Below are 11,290 nucleotides of genomic sequence, written 5' to 3'. Positions count from 1 at the left end.
CACACCAGAAGGCACCACACCACCCAAAAACGTCCTGGGGACAAAGGAGACTGCTCTGGAGAAGAGCATACTTTTTCTTTTTTTTACTGAGTACAAAACCTCATGATTTTAGAGAAGGTATATATAGGCTTCTGGGGGCATAGAGTCACCCTTAGATAACTTATATTTGCTTGTCTTAGGCAGCCAATCTGATTGAAGAACCAGCCGTGCTGAGCCCTGAAAGTAATGGAGGCCTCCCCACTGGGCTGGCTGAGCACCTGATCACCTGCTTCTGTGGGGGGGGGGGGTGGGAAGCTAAACCGGTCGCTACAGTTCCCCCTCCCAGCTGCGCCATGCAGCATGTGGCACCAGTAAGCTCTAAAAGCTCTAAATTTGTACAATCCTGGCAAAGACTTCATCCCAGCAGTTTTCCAGACAAAAATCAAAGTTTTGAAGAAGCAGGGAAAAAAAGATTGCAAACAATCCAAGATAGCCACTGGCACCAAAATCGTACCAAAACACAATATTTCTCACTCTTCCCAAAGTCCAAAAATAGTGATTTTAAGATTTTTCAGGAAGGGGAGCACAGGGGAACATGCAGAAACTCAGAAAACCCCACTTTTAAAACTTTCCTCGATGTCTGTCAGCTTCTTGTACTCACTGAGACCTGATATACTGGACTCCACCTGCTCACAGCTCACAAAGCTGATCTTTGGGCTACCGGTCAGATTTCACTGTCTGACTATGCCTCCACCTCAGCGGACCATAGGATGTGCACCAGGACAGGCAGAGGTGCAAAAACGCAACCGGCATGCTACGGAACGCTGCTGAGCTCACTAAGTATGCCTAACAGCCTGCGCTTGGTCCCTGCTTAACAGAAGGTGAGACTACTTCAGGGACGGCCCTGAGCTCCAAAGAAAACTAGGCAGACTGGTTAACAGGTACCCAAAAAGGGATCAGCCTGTCAGCTACAGAACAAAGTCTGTGAATTCTCAAGCAGTCAGAGCTCCAAAATTGCTTCAAACGTGAAATTATCTGAAAAGGGGATGACATTACATCGAATTTAAAACAATAAAATAAGGACAGCAGAACATACACAGCTGTAGACATGCTTGCAGAAGGAAATACAGTAGACTGGGTGCTAAACCGATCAGTGAAGTACTACAGAGGCAGAGTGGATTCTTTCTGTAGAGCATACAAGTATGGGGAAATAACTCTATTGTCTAGACCAGTGGTTCCCAACCCTGTCCTGGAGGAACACCAGGCCAATCGGGTTTTCAGGCTAGCCCTAATGAATATGCATGAGAGAGATTTGCATATGATGGAAGTGATAGGCATGCAAATTTGCTTCATGCATATTCATTAGGGCTAGCCTGAAAACCCGATTGGCCTGGTGTTCCTCCAGGACAGGGTTGGGAACCACTGGTCTAGAATGTCTCACCTATTGCACTAGAAGAGTAGTTAGGGGCAGAGTTTGGGTGTGAAAAGCATTAGGCACCAGTATTTCAGGGCAAGAAAACCCAGGCCTAATATACCAGCACCTAAGTTGTAGATACCTACCGGTGTTGGTAGGCGTGATTCTGCAAATGGTACCTCAATCTGATTAACTTAAAAAATAAATTATACTTTAAAAAAATGGCCAGAAACTTCTAGCAAACACTATTATTGAAGGAAAAACCTCAAGTGCTCCAGACATACTGTACTAGAAATTAATCTTGCCTTATGTCTATCAATCAGGAGCTATCATTGGTCATAAAACTCTCCAAAGTCAGTATCTTCTTAACTGTCCGCCCACTAATAAAAAATAGTTCAGACTGAAATAAGTTGGACCAATTAAGCCAAGCAGTACATGTAGCATAAGCTACCTAGTATCCTGCAGTGAACTCAAACTTTGATTGTCAAAATTTGACTGTCAAAATATAACTGGTTACTTAGCTGCAGCTAGCAGTATAACAATCACTGCTTTATTGAAACTCCAGGAGCCAGCTATTGAACTCTCTCAAATCGCTTTAAGGGTCCCAAGGCTTAATGGTGATGGTTGAGTATATTGACTGATAGACCACGATACACTCCACTTGTTCAGGTGCCTTGTGGCCAATCCCTATTTTTTAAGGAAATTTTCTTGTAGAGAAAAAAATAAACAGATACAGAGAAAGTAAAGGTATTTTCTCTGCAAGAATTTCCTAAAAACATAGGGATTGGCTACACATCTCCTGAAGAAGCAGAGCGTATCGTGGTCTACCAGTCTGTATACTCAACCACCACCATTAAGCCTTGCAACCCTTAATGTGTGTGGAATTTTTGGCAAAAAGCTCTTGTGCACTGGGTACTTTTGCCATAAAATCCACATGATTCTTGATGAGATTTTATCGGGACCCCTGAGGAAGACACTTTGGTTGATACACGAACTGTGTTGAGTCCTCTACATTGAGCATATTTGTGGATTATTTTGTTGACCCATCAATAAAGTCTACATCAGGAATATCTGCCTCCACAGCATCTTTTGTTTTGAGCCCTAGTAAAAGTACCTGGAATGAGAGGTGGGCTGAGGACACTGCTCTCAAGCAATGTTCCAAAAGCAGTGCTTCACAAAGAAAACCATATGGGAGAAAGCAGAGACTGCTTAATTGAAAGTCTCAGCAGTGAGGATGCATTTAAAACCCAGCTATGTGTGTGTTTTTCTCTCTTTTTATGAAGCTCTGATGGGTTAGTGAGGACAAACTGTCTCAGGAGATAAACTAACTCTTATGCACTGTTATGCTGGCTTTGCTGTAAAGGGAGTTTTTTGCCAGCATGTGAAGAAGTTAACATTTTGCTTTGGAAAGCTATTAAGCAGCACCTGCTCCTTATAGAAGAAGAGGAGGGAGGTGAAAGAGTGCCAGGGATGTTGTTGAGGGCTCTGTAGGAACCTTAGGAACTTACAAATGGAACTTGCCTTTTGCCTCTAGAGGATATTCTTTATTTTGGAGCTTTAATACTTTTTGTGGAGAACCAGAAATCCCAGATTTGACTAGAATACGAACTTTGTGTATTTTTTATTACTGAAGTTTAAAAAAGCGACCATGCCAAGTGCCAAACACTAGGTGGCCCAGATCATGTCATACCCTGGTGCCCCATTACAATAAATACATAAAGACATAGTAATAAAATCACATAAGAACATAAGAATTGCCGCTGCTGAGTCAGACCAGTGGTCCATCATGCAAGCTGTCCGCTCACGCGGCGGACCTCTGGTCAAAGACCAGAGCCCTAACTGAGACTAGCCCTACCTGCGTACGTTCCGATTCAGCATAAACTTGTCTAATTTTGTCTTGAATCCCTGGAGGGTGTTTTCCCCTATGACAGACTCCGGAAGAGCGTTCCAGTCTTCTACCACTCTCTGGGTGAAAAAGAACTTCCTTACATTTGTACGGAATCTATCCCCTTTCAGTTTTAGAGAGTGCCCACTCATTCTTCCTACCTTGGAGAGGATGAACAACCTGTCCTTATCTATCAGGTCTATTTCCTTCAGTACCTTGAATGTTTCGATCATGTCCCCTCACAATCTCCTCTGTACGAGGGAGAAGAGGCCCAGTTTCTCTAATCTTTCGCTGTACGGCAACTCCTCCAGTCTCTTAACCATCTTAGTTGCTCTTCTCTGGACCCTTTCAAGTAGTACTGTGTCCTTCATGTACGGCGACCAGTGCTGGACGCAGTACTCCAGGTGAGGGTGCACCATAGCCCGGTACAACGGCATGATAACCTTCTCCGATCTGTTCATGATCCCCTTCTTTATCATTCCTAGAATTCTGTTCACCCTTTTCGCTGCCACCGCCACACATTGCGCAGACAGCTTCATTGACTTGTTGATCAGAACTCCCAAGTCTCATTCCTGGGAGATCTCTCCAAGTACTGCCCCAGAAATCCTGTATTCATGCATGAGATTTTTGTTACCTAAATGCATCACTTTACACTTATCCACATTGAACCTCATCTGCCATGTGGATGCCCATTCCTCGAGCCTGATTATATCATGTTGCAGATCTTCGCAATCCCCCTGCATCTTCACTACTCTGAATAACTTTGTATCATCTGCAAATTTAATTGCCTCACTCGTCGTACCAATGTCTAGATTGTTTATAAAGATATTGAAGAGCACGGGCCCAAGCACCGAGCCCTGCGGCACCCCACTGGTGACGCTCCTCTAATCCGAGTATTGTCCATTTACTTCCACTCTCTGTTTCCAATGATCCAGCCAGTTTTTAATCCAAGTGAGTATTTCACCCTCTATTCCATGGCTCGCAATTTTCAGAAGTAGTCGTTCATGCGGAACCTTGTCAAACGTCTTCTGAAAATCCAGATATACAATGTTGACTGGGTCGCCTTTGTCTATCTGTTTACTCCTTCAAAGAAGTGCAGCAAGTTCATCAAACAAGATCTGCCTTTGCTAAAACCATGCTGACTGGTCCTCAATAGCCCATGTCCGTCAAAGTGATCAATGATGCGGCCCTTTATCAGCGCCTCTACCATCTTACCCGGTACCGAGGTCAGACTCACGGGTCTGTAGTTTCCGGATCTCCCCTCGAACCTTTCTTGAAGATTGGCGTAACATTCGCCACCTTCCAGTCTTCCGGAATCTTGAAGCAGATCAGCTATGGTCCCTTTCAGTTCCTTGATGACCCTCGGGTGGATGCCATCCGGTCCTGGGGATTTATCGCTCTTAAGCCTATCAATCTGCCTGCATACCTCCTCTAGACTGACCGTCAATCCTGTCAGCTTTCTGTCTTCTTTTCCAGCATATAGCCTGATAGGTTCCGGTATACTGTGTAAATCTTCTTCGGTAAATACAGACGCAAAAAATCTGTTCAGTTTATCAGCGATTGCTTTGTCCTCTTTTAGCGCTCCCTTTATTCCATGGTCATCCAACGGTCCTCCCGCTTCCTTCGCGGGTCGTTTCCCCTTGATATATAAAAAAAATGGCTTTAAATTTTTTGCCTCCTTGGCTATTTTTTCCTCATAGTCTCTTTTGGCCCCTTTTACTGCCTTGTGGCACCTTCATTGATGTTGTTTGTGTTTGTTCCAGTTTTCGTCCGTTTTTGACCTTTTCCATTCTTTAAACAAAGATTTCTTGTCTCTGATCGCTTCCTTTACCTCTACAGTGAGCCATGCTGGTTCTTTGTTCTTTTTCTTCTTTGATCCCTTGTTGATACTCGGTATATATAGATTTTGCGCCTCGGTGACCGTGTCCTTGAAAAGGGACCAAGCTTGCTCTAGTGTTTTTACAGTGCCTATCCTCTTTTTAATCTTCTTCCCTACCATGAGTCTCATCCCTTCGTAATTCCCTTTTTGGAAATTCAGTGAGATTTTGGGGCCCAAAAATGGAGGTCTCATCTTATATTCAGGTCAACACCCACCCTCTCCCTCCCGGACTTGTTGCAGGCCTCCGCCAGCCTGCCATATGACCTGGTGGGCCAGGACAGGGGGGATCCCTCCAGTCTCCTATCCCGGCCAACTCTGACAATTTTTTTACCTCCCTTCTCCCATGTACCTTTTTGAATTAGAAACATAGAAACATAGAAAGATGACGGCAGATAAGGGCCATAGCCCATCAAGTCTGCCCACACTATTTACCCACCCTCTTAAATCTACTGACCCCCTAAAGAATAATTGTAATTATACTGTCACTCTACTGACCCGCTCATTCAGTCCTAGTGACCCTATCCCTTGTAATTATACTGTCACTCTACTGACCCGCTCATTCAGTCCTAGTGACCCTATCCCTTGGCATGACCTCGTAGGGATCCCACATAGGTATCCCATTTGTTCTTGAAGTCTGAGATGCTGCGTGCCTCGAATTCTGGGTGGTCCAGCAGTATATCAGGCAGGAGTGAGCTTTCTGCACGTTTGCCTGGTGCTGAGACACTCACTGAATGGCTGCCACCAGTTCTCACAGGACTTGTGAGAATGGCAGCAGCCATTCAGGGAGTGGCTCAAGGCTGGGCAGGAGTGCAAAAAGCTTGCTCATGCCTTGCACATCACTGGGCCATGAAAACTCGAGGCAACCATTCAGGAAGGGACTCAGCGTGGGGCAGCAGCTCCTGTCATAGTAACATAGTAGATGACAGCAGATAAAGACCGGAATGGTCCATCCAGTCTGCCCAACCTGATTCAATTTAAATTAAAAAAAATTTTTTTTTAGCTATTTCTGGGCAAGAATCCAAAGCTCTACCCGGTACTGTGCTTGGGTTCCGATATACTCCTAGACCTCTAAGGATTCAAAAATGTACATGGGGGAAGGGAGGTAAAAAAATTGTCAGAGTCATCCGGGATAGGAGACAGGAAGGATCTCTCCTGTCCCGGCCGACCACTAGGTCCATACAGCAGGCTTGGTGGAGGCCTGCTGGACATCAGGAGAGAGGGGGGACAGGGTACAAGGCAGGGAGATGGAACAGGTGCAGAGACTGGCAGGGAGAGAGAGGGGGCAGTGAAGAGAGCCTGGCAGAGCAGGGAGTGAGGGGGGCTGGGTGCAGAGCCTGGCAAGGCATGGACTGAGAGGGCTGGGTGCAGATCCTGGCAGGACACATGAATATTAACACACACACACACACACCGACTTATATTCAAGTCAACCTTTTTTCTTCCCTTTTTTGGAGAAAAAGGGTACCCTGACTTATATTCATATCTTCGAGTATACAGTAAAACCTTGGATTGCAAGTAACTTGGTTTGCAAGCGTTTTGCAAAACATCTGATTAAATTTTAACTTGATATACAAGCAATGTCTTGCAATACAAGTACACACAGTATACACACATCATAACTGAGACGATGGTTCTTCTCTCTCCGACACTGCAAGAGTGTAGTGACTGATCTAAACAAACAAAGTCTTGCAATATGAGTACATACAGTATACACGCGTCACATCATCACAACTGCGCCGATGGTTCTTCTCTCTGATGCTGCAGGAGTGTAGTGACTGTTCTAAATAAGTGAAGTCTTGCAATACAAGTGCGTATAGTATTTTGTATTAAAGTTTTTGGTTGGTGGAACGAATCATCCGAGTTTCCATTATTTCCTATGGGGAAATTCGCTTTGATATTCGAGTGCTTTGGATAACAAGCATGCTTCTGGAATGAATTATGCTCGCAAAGCAAGGTTTTACTGTATATGGTAATCATATGAAGAAGGTCACATAAAAGACACTATAAAGATTAGTAAAATAATAATAAATAGCTAAAAACTACAAGCTAAACAATAAGCATGGGCATACTTTTAAACCACAATTACAGAATTACAAGCACTAAATAAACAAAAAGAAAAAAAAGTCACCGAGTTGGTTATCAGAATAAAACTTTGACCAATTGGTAGATTCTAATATTCAAAATATAAAAACTACAAATATTAAACTGATCACAAAAAAAATTAAAACAACAACCAAATGTGTAAATTAAACACTACACTTACCAGCATCTCCATCCCAAGCTGCAGTATTCCTGACAAATCTATTAGCAAAACCCACATTTATCACAAAATCGGCACCTCGGAAACTGAGCTTGACTTGATTTATGAGCGTCCCCCCCCCCACGCGATCCGGCACCCCCCACCCCTCCGCTGTGATCTGCTATCCCTCACGCACTCACCCACCCACTCAAACACATTGGCTTACCCCCATCTGGCACCAGCACCAACGCACAGGACATGCCGGTGCCGGTGCCCGAAGATCTGCTGTCTTCCTTTTGCTGGGCCTTGAGCATCTGCGCATGCTCAAGGCCTTCTAGTCTCACTCTCTCTGAGATTCTCTGAGATCTCCAAGAATCTCGGGGAGAGTGAGACTAGTAGATCTTCGGGCACTGGCACCAGCATGTCCTGTGCGTTGGTGCTGGTGCCGGTGCCAGATGGGGGTAAGCCAATGTGTTTGGGTGGGTGGGTGGGTGCATGGGGGATGCCAGATCGCGGTGGGGGGGAGGGGCGATGCGAGCAGGGGGTGTGCCAGATCACGGGGGGGATGTGGAGCAGCACCGATTGCCTCGGGGGAGGGGGTTAAGGTGGAGCAGCGCCGCTGGCCTCGGGTGGTGGGGGTGGGTGGAAACGTATCAAGCGAGTTTCCCTTAGTTCCTATGGGGAAACTCACTTTGATATACAAATACTTTGGTTTATGAGCATGCTTCAGGAACAAATTATACTCGTAAACCAAGGTTCCACTGTACAGTATATGAAAAATTAATGGAAAAAATTGCATTACAATTAGTAAAGGGGAAGAGCTTGGGTGGGCCTAGGGAGGTCTGTAGTTGGGGTACTCGGTTGATATTTGTTAGACTTAGGGGGTACTTAGCTTGAAGTAGTTGAGAAACACTGCTGTAGGCAATCAGCTGGCGTTAGTGCCGCTCCTTCTCTCCGGCCCTCTTCCCTGCTGGCACCCCCTACTGGCATCTCAGGGCCCATCTGGAGAGCCTCTGCACATGTGCGGATGTCGACATGATGTTACACATATGCGTGATGTCATCATGGCGATGTCCACGCTCTTCTGGGTGCCTCAAGCCATGGCCACTACCTTTATTGTGCTTTGGCTCGAGAAAGTTTGCGAGACACTGTTGTAGACAATTTCATCAAAATCACTGGAAATTTCAAACATTTGGGCTCTAAAAAAAAAAGCTTAAAATGCCTAAAACAAAGTTGGAATGCTATTTTTTTCTTCCTATGCATTCCACGAATCTCATCATATTTTTGTGACATCACTTCCACACTGTGTGCCCAGATGGACCTCAGGGTTAACTGAGATGTGTTTATTTGTTTGGTTATTTGTAATCCGCTTTAATTCAAAGTAGAGAGCAAGGAAAACATATACAATAAAATTAATATACATGATACAACCAACCACATATACAAATACTTTTTTTACGGAAGGGTGGTAGATGCGTGGAACAGTCTCCCGGAAGAGATGGTGGAAATTCAAGAGGGCCTAGGATAGTCACGTGGGCTCTCTCAGAAAGAGAAAGAGATAATTGTTACGGAGGGTGGTCAGACTAGATGAGCCATTTGGCCTTTATCTGTCGTCATGTTTCTTTGGGCTCCTTTTACTAAGGTGTGCTAGCGGTTTTAGTGTGCGTGCTAAATGCTAACGCTTCCATAGAGCTTGCATTAGTATATTTCGGTTAGCGCACGCTAAAAACGCTAGCGCACCTTAGTAAAAGGAGCCCTATGTTTCCATGTAACACAACAAAATTAAATCCTAAAAACACAAAATTTTACAGCCATAATCAAAGCTGTCTAACTTGTCTATTTTTCTATAGTTGTTACTGAAACGACATTGCAAATTTTAAAGTAATCTGCCTTGACCTCTTTGAAAAAATATGAATATAAATGATAATTAACATTTTCTGTGTGTTCAGTGTGGTTTTTTTTTTTATTTTGTGGTTACCATTATGCATTAATAAGATTATATTGTGTATATATGAAAAATGGATGGAAGAAATTGCATTACAATTAGTACTTTTATCATGGAGTGAAGTGAGGGATGGAGCGTGGGCAGGTCTAGAGCGGAGCTTGGGCTGGGGTACTTAGTTGGTATCTGTTAGGCTTAGGAGGTACTTGGCTTGAAGAAGTTGAGGAGCACTGCCTTAGATTGTGAACAGATTTCTAAGGACTGCTTTAAGCTCCTGCTTTCATAATTTTATGTTTAAAAACTGGGAAATACCACTTCTAATACATTAGATTGTGAGCCCACCGGGACAGATAGGGGAAAGCACAAAAGCGTAATCTCCCCATGATTAGAGACTCATTATTCCACCCTGATAGTTCATTTAGTATATATAATTAGTGGCGCTTCAACAGTTTTTTTAACCTCCCTATATTGTCCTGTCTCCTAATATTAATTCCTCCGGCCCTATGCAGGAAACCCCCCTCCCCCAACTCTCAGTCTTCAACCTCAGATCTTTTCTAGTAGGTACTGACAAATCTGAGTGAGCTGCAGACTGTAGCTTCAGTAATGAAACATAGGGAGCAATGCAATCCACCAAGTATTTGGGCGACAAACCCTTCATGCTCAAATAGACAAGCAACAGTAGCTTGTATTTGACTCTGAATTCCACCTTCAACCAGCAAAGTCTACTGTAAGGTAATATCCCGAGACATGATCAGCGCTCCCCAGCCTGAACAATTTTCTCACTATCGAGTTCTGAGACACCTGCAAGGAGTGCAGAACAGTTAATGGAACTCCTAACAAAACAATATTACATTAAACAACAGCAGACAACACAATTGCTTGAGTTATGTTTCTAAATTAATTCCATGAGAGATAATGATACAGCCTTAACTTTAAGTATATTTTCTTGATTAATGCCAGCACAGGCTGACTAAACACTAGCTTTGAATCCACAACTACCCCCAAATACCGAAATTCAGATGATAACTGGACAACAGAATTCAGGACCATTATCGAAGGTGCTGGATTAGGTGTCCCAGCCCTAGACAAATACACTTAGAAAATACAGATAAACATGCCTAAAACACTTATAACCTCCAGGAACATCTCAATCTCCCTTAAAACATCTCAAATGCTGGATAAGATACATAAAACTTTAAAAGATTCCAGAAATAAACATACCAACCCCAAATGTGAATTTAGAAGTCCATGCTTGCACATCAAAAGATCCATAGTGTAAAAACATCTACTGAATAAAAACATGAAGCAGCAATAAACATTACAATTAAAGATGACCTATAAGATATTGTACTATAAGAAGGTAAAGTAATCTAAAAAATTATGCACATCTCTTCAAAATTACCTTCTAAAGTTATATTGAAATAAAACACAACTAACAGCATATTTGAAAAAATAAAATAACATCATGTGATGTAAAAAGTGTTCATTAAGGAACATCTAATATAAAAATACAGCAGATAAGAGTATGGATAAAAAACAAAGTCCATAAACAGATCATAAAAGTCACAATGTGCCTGTTTAAATGTGCAGAATATTCTACCTTCAGAGTCCAGAGTGAGTTCATGTAAATCTGATACTATAAAAAGAGCCAGGTCAGCTAAAAATATGGTTGCAGCTTATTAATGTACAGTATGTGAACACTTATGTGTACTGTTATCATGATCATATATTTTTGTTGTATATTTTATGAAAATTCTCAATAAAAAGTTGAAATACACAAAAAAAGTACACCCTTATAAAATAATTTTCCTCAGTTTATATGCCACATTTTAAAAGATGAATACATAAATAATGTCACCCCAGGTAAAAACATCAGTTAAAACAACAGGTAACAAGATTGGAACTGGGTGGCGCTAGGGGCAGGTCTAGGTGGGGGGGGGGGGGTCAAGATT

This window comes from Geotrypetes seraphini, chromosome 13 (genome assembly GCF_902459505.1).
Source record: "Geotrypetes seraphini chromosome 13, aGeoSer1.1, whole genome shotgun sequence".
NCBI lineage: Eukaryota > Metazoa > Chordata > Amphibia > Gymnophiona > Dermophiidae > Geotrypetes > Geotrypetes seraphini.
Note: the sequence above shows the minus strand (reverse complement) of the source record.